Source organism: Maylandia zebra, linkage group LG11 (assembly GCF_041146795.1).
Source record: "Maylandia zebra isolate NMK-2024a linkage group LG11, Mzebra_GT3a, whole genome shotgun sequence".
NCBI classification, from domain to species: domain Eukaryota; kingdom Metazoa; phylum Chordata; class Actinopteri; order Cichliformes; family Cichlidae; genus Maylandia; species Maylandia zebra.
In genome coordinates this window covers 28,643,467-28,650,351 of record NC_135177.1, presented here as the reverse complement: position 1 = coordinate 28,650,351, position 6,885 = coordinate 28,643,467, and positions in this window count along the sequence as shown.

The following is a 6,885-nucleotide window of genomic DNA, read 5'->3' as shown; positions in this document are numbered from 1 at the left end:
CAGGACCACTTTTGTGTAGTTTCCCGAATTCTTTTATATGAGGATGAGAACAAACAAATACTGGTCCAGATGAGTTCAGTCAAGCAATGATTTTATTAAACACACGCATGGGGAGATGTACACCGTGGCATCATCAGCATAGATATCCGCTAGAAAGCACACTTCAAAATGGTTCTCGCATCAGCAAACAATATAACATGCATTAGTTACAGTTAGTAACAGACAAGTTTCCGTTATCAGCAATTTATATATATATATATATATATATATATATATATATACAGTGGGGCAAAAAAGTATTTAGTCAGCCACCGATTGTGCAAGTTCCCCCACTTAAAATGATGACAGAGGTCAGTAATTTGCACCAGAGGTACACTTCAACTGTGAGAGACAGAATGTGAAAAAAAAATCCATGAATTCACATGGTAGGATTTGTAAAGAATTTATACGTAAATCAGGGTGGAAAATAAGTATTTGGTCACCTCAAACAAGGAAAATCTCTGGCTCTCACAGACCTGTAACGTCTTCTGTAAGAAGCTTTTCTGTCCCCCACTCGTTACCTGTATGAATGGCACCTGTTTGAACTCATCATCTGTATAAAAGACACCTGTCCACAGCCTCAAACAGTCAGACTCCAAACTCCGCCATGGCCAAGACCAAAGAGCTTTCGAAGGACACCAGGAAAAGTATTGTAGACCCGTACCAGACTGGGAAGAGTGAATCTACAATAGGCAAGCAGCTTGGTGTGAAAAAATCAACTGTGGGAGCAATCATCAGAAAATGGGAGACATACAAGACCACTGATAATCTCCCTCGATCTGGGGCTCCACGCAAGATCTCATCCCGTGGGGTCAAAATGATCATGAGAACGGTGAGCAAAGATCCCAGAACCACACGGGGGGACCTGGTGAATGACCTGCAGAGAGCTGGGACCAAAGTAACAAAGGTCACCATCAGTAACACACTACAACGGCAGGGAATCAAATCCCGCAGTGCCAGACGTGTTCCGCTGCTGAAGCCAGTGCATGTCCAGGCCCGTCTGAAGTTTGCCAGAGAGCACATGGATGATACAGCAGAGGATTGGGAGAATGTCATGTGGTCAGATGAAACCAAAGTAGAACTTTTTGGTATAAACTCAACTCGTCGTGTTTGGAGGAAGAAGAATACTGAGTTGCATCCCAAGAACACCATACCTACTGTGAAGCATGGGGGTGGAAACATCATGCTATGGGGCTGTTTTTCTGCCAAGGGGACAGGACGACTGATCCGTGTTAAGGACAGAATGAATGGGGCCATGTATCGTGAGATTTTGAGCCAAAACCTCCTTCCATCAGTGAGAACTTTGAAGATGAAACGAGGCTGGGTCTTCCAACATGACAATGATCCAAAACACACCGCCCGGGCAACAAAGGAGTAGCTCCGTAAGAAGCATTTGAAAGTCCTGGAGTGGCCTAGCCAGTCTCCAGACCTCAACCCCATAGAAAATCTGTGGCGGGAGTTGAAAGTCCGTGTTGCTCGGCGACAGCCCCAAAACATCACTGCTCTCGAGAAGATCTGCATGGAGGAATGGGCCAAAATACCAGCTACTGTGTGTGCAAACCTGGTAAAGACCTATAGTAAACGTTTGACCTCTGTTATTGCCAACAAAGGTTATGTTACAAAGTATTGAGTTGTATTTTTGTTATTGACCAAATACTTATTTTCCACCCTGATTTACGAATAAATTCTTTACAAATCCTACCATGTGGATTCATGGATTTTTTTTTTCACATTCTGTCTCTCACAGTTGAAGTGTACCTCTGGTGCAAATTACTGACCTCTGTCATCATTTTAGGTGGGGGAACTTGCACAATCGGTGGCTGACTAAATGCTTTTTTGCCCCACTGTATATATATATATATATATATATATATATATATATATATATATATATATATAACCATACAAGGCTATTTCAACTGTCTTAACCTCCAGATGTTTCCTGTTGATTTGCACTTCTTATGCTTATCTTTAGTACATTGTGTCCGAACTGTTGCTATATAGGCACAAATGCAGTTACGAGCAAAATATATATCTCTCCTCTAAACTAAAACTTAATCTAGTCTTATTTGTGTCTGTAAGCTTGTTTGCATTGGCCTTCTTGCGCTCTCAGTCACTTGTCGGCCTGAGCACTCACGCCAGACGAAGCTTATGACCTTAAATTGGACTGAGCGCCAACTCTTCATGAGCACATTTGCAATGTCTGTATAAAATGACTACGACTACGCATTTAATAAAAGTTTTAATAAAATGCCACTAATAAAAGCCATGTTAGCAATGATATATTTTCTTTCATTTCCACAGTAGGTTGAAAACCCCTCTCCAGACGCTCTTCATATTCAAATACCGTCGTAAACAGATACAACCGTGGTACCATAAATCAAGCATTAGAACCTCGGCTAGTGAAGGTATTCGCTGCCCTTTGTTCTCTACATTCAATGTGTTACATGTAATGTAGGTGGTTAGTAATTTGATTTGCTGTAGTTTCTACTAGGAAGCCATTGAATTCTTGAGAACCCCGGTTACCCTGGCTAGCATAACAATTTGATTTGGCACTACAAGCTTATGCTTTGTCTTTGTCTTTAAGTAGTAACATGGTGTTTACACTGACTCCTACATTTGTGTGGCCTAACCTATTTTCTTGGTTAAGATTAGTAGTGTTCAGGGGTTGAGTTGTATTGAACTAAGAGTAATTGCTACTGGTATCACCCTAGTGTTATGTTCTTTCTTCTGTTGCCAAGCCAACTGTTAAAACACTATTATACTCCTTTCCAGTGCAGTGTGTTTCATCACTGACGTATGCTGTGGTGCATATCAAACAACTGGTAAGATGTAGGCTAATTTAAAAGCACTATTGATTTTTCTCCATTGTAACCTGAAGCCATGTTTTATTACTTTATCTAAATCAACATGTCCCTCTAGTAAAACTGGATCCCTACTTCACTGTCTCATGTTTTTTACTATTATAAAGAAAGAGTGTGTGTGTGTGTGTGTATATATATATATATATATATATATATATGACAAAATGCATTTTCTGTCTTTTTTATTTATTTGGTGTTCAAATCAATATAAAAACATTTTAAGAAAATACTTGAATAATGTTGTCATTAACGTTTTGTATTTAAGATTAAAGTTGTGACTAAGGTCTTTGCCAACAAATCGTCCTCGACTTTCTGCATACTGCCGTCAGAAATATATAATTAATTACTGGAACACAGATAAATTTATTGCAGCTGACTAATCTGTCACTCAAGACCAGTCTTGGTTCCTACTGTGGGTGTAAAAGATATATTTAGAGTTTAAAAGTAGTCACTGCTTCTGCCGAGCCCAAATAAGTAGGTCAACACATCCATATCAAATAACATGCTGTTTTTAACAAGAATATATATACATGTACATAAGAGTCTGATTGTTAACATGCGGTAAAACTACAGAGGATACAAACTCTATGAACTTGAGAACGGTGGCATCATTAAGCTTGTGTGTTCAGCAGGTTCTTTATTTTATTGTTCCCTGCCAACACGTGAACTGATATAGTAGCATATCACACAGTGCAGCTGTGAAGTACCTTTCCTTGAGTACATACTGTACATTATAACTGCCGTCAAGACTCTTTGATAAGTCGAAATGAACAATCCCCATTGCTTTTATACTGGTCAGGCATAAATAACCACCTAAAGAAACAAAGTCTAAAGACTTCCTGGCATCTGGTTAACAGGGAGGGCCTGTTTTTGGTTGTGTTTGCAACTCATGCTTTGTAGTCACAAGAAAAGTAGGGCAGTGGCATAAACCAGTCCAGGAGAATGCAGTCCATCCAGCTGGTAGCATGCAAACACAGTAACCAAGTGAAGGATCTGTTCTGTGGGGTATTTAAAGCTCCACTGACAGCCCTTTGATTGAAAGTATGTGGGACTTTACTTTCCGTGCTTGATGAACACATTCTTACTCCCAAATTGTCACACACAAAGTCATAGTCAGGACCTTTTTTGCTGTCATTTCAAAGCACTAGTATTACATTAACATAGTTTCCGAAAATTACTATAAAGACTCTAAAGTCTCTGGACTTCCACCTGGATGACAAGAGTTTTCCTGCCGAGTGTTGAACCACTATTCTTAGCCTGCGTTAGCTGTGTGACAAGTTGGAAATGAGACCGCTCTGCTGTATTTAATTACGCTGCTATTGCAATACAGGCTTACTGTACCCTACCTCACACTGGTTTTCAAAGGAGTTGGCTACAGTGATCTGCTAGAAAAACGCAAAGTCTCCGAGTTCTATTTTTACAGCTTATCCCATGATAAACTGTGCAACATGGAGAACGGCAGAAAGAAAAACAAAACTTCTGTGAACGCTGTGGCTGCAGGTTTACCTCCACATTCATCATCTGGTCCCCATCACCGCCACCTGGTATGCTTGGAAGTCTGAATTTGAACTATTTTAAGATCTGTGTTATTTTACTGCATATATTTCCTCATACTTTGAATGACACTTCTTCAGAAAGAAGAAATATCACAACCTTTCTCTTAAAGTTGAACTTGCTCAAAGTTCATGTATTTGAAATCATGTGCAAACTTCTGTTCTGACTCTGTTCACTAACTCTATGACTACTTTCTGCTTGTGCACACTACATTTTGGCATTTACTTTTTCCTCTGCAAATGTCACTTGTGGCCATTATATATATACAGTCAGCCTTGCTTTACAGTTTTTCTCACTTGCTTTGGCTCAGTTCTCAGATGATCCCTGATGCTGGCCACAGCGTGATAGTTTTACTCTGCAAAATATAAGCAATCACATGCAGAAAACAACATCTAACTGTCAAAATATAGTTGATCTAGACACTTTTGTTCCATGCAGTGTTTTGTGCATTTTCTTTTTATTTCTGGCATTATCCTGTGTTGTATGAACATTCTCATTAGCCTCCTCGTTAGGCAAGTGTGCATTGTTTGCAAAGCAGGAAATAGCACTTTGTCTCCTAAAATGGGCCTCTGAAGAGCATTCAGTGTAGATCACATTAGCATTCTCAAAAAAAATTTTCTCAGAAAAATAATAGTCTGCTATTGCAGCTATTCACTACCAGAGAGAACATGTGGGACAAAAGTCACTCTGAAAAAATATCTGAACATTATGAACACCGTGGTTCACACAGTCTCAAAAGGACTCTTTTTTTTTTAGTTTGGTTAGTTATTCAGTAACATAAGACTCGATTTTGACACATGAATTAATGGTTGCAGCTTATCTTATCTAGTATTTTGCTGCACGTAGCCAATGACTTCAAAAATCTTTCAAGAAAAGTGCCAAAACAATAGAGAAATACTCTAATTTCTAATATTTCAAGCCACTCTTCGCTGCGATGAAGACTTAATTCCACCTAGAAGTATGTCTTCAAGGAGCGTTTGTGCCTAGAAAATGATTGGAAAGGTTTTTAAATACAAATTATATGGATCAAAAAGCATTGTGTTAAAGAGCTCTCTCTCTAGCAAGTATCTGCAGTGCTGCATGTTTCACTGTTCTTGGCTCACAAGTAGTTTTACTGAGTTGCGCATCTGCTCAGTTTTGCACAATCATCTTTCTTTTTTTCTGCTGATGTTGGATTTTTCACAACTTAATTATGAGAACTATCTGCACAACAACTCGAAGAATCTGCTTTTTCTGAACACCAAAGATGAATGTGCACTTACTTCTGGGTACCTCCCACTCCTGGTTGCAGCTTGCATACAAGGAACCTATGTTTCATTTGAAAATGTTGTACACGTTAAGTTTGGTGTCATTCTAGCAGACGGTGACATTTATGTTCAGTTTCATAACCCATGCACTATTCTCAGCATCTCTAATGAACATTTAAGGTAAAGCTCTAAACTATAGGTTATTTCTACCCTGAAACTTCTGCTTCAAAAAAGGGAAGTGTCCATGAATGTGTCTGTCTTCTTATAGAAGAGTATTCACGACAAATAGATTTTTTTTCATTGCTGTCTGTTTATGCCACAGAAGATTTGTTGAATAGGTTTTAAGATACAGAATTTCTACAATGATTCAGGCTTGTTTTGGATTTACGTTACTGTGAAAATATCAATAAAACAATCTGCTTTTATTTGATAGCAAAAGCATGGCGAAAATATTAAACACAGCACGATATGCTCAATTGATCAAACTGAAGATTACGCTGATACACAAAAGTCTGTGAAGTTATTGTATTTGATATGTATCCCAGAAGGCAGCAGGCACCCTTATACTTCTGTAAACAAGTCTGTGACAATTAAGGATATTCCTAATGCTGTATATTGAGCTTTTTTTTTTTTTTATTGTGTTTTAATTTTCTTAGCTGGACCACAGACAAAAATTACTTTGCCTTTGGCTTGCATTTAATTTCAGCACACATTGTCACAGTTGCACAGATGGCGAAGGCCTTGAGGAGGAAGAAAAGTGGTAGAAAGCGATCAATAGAAGCGAAAAAAAAAACTTCTCACATGGCTCCCCCTTGTGGGTTAGGTGGAGGCATGGAGTCTGTAGTTGACACAGTGCAGTTTTGACTTATGATTTACATTTTAGACGCTCCCGTCTAGAGAAATTTACAGCTAGTGAACTGCTGGGGATTCACTGTCCTGGTCAAGGACATTTTCCAAGGATAGATGACTGTGGGACAGTCTAGAGTCATAAATTTAGACTCATAGCCTTTTTCAGTTATCCTGTGTGCAAAGTTTAATCATAAATTTGTTTCATTTCGTATTCCTCTGACACTCATATTCACATGCTGTTTCACCGAAGGGGTCAGCGCACAGCAGCAGGGGTTCAGTGTTTTGCCCAAGGACACTTTGAGAGGGATGAACAGCATTGATCTCAACGGGCT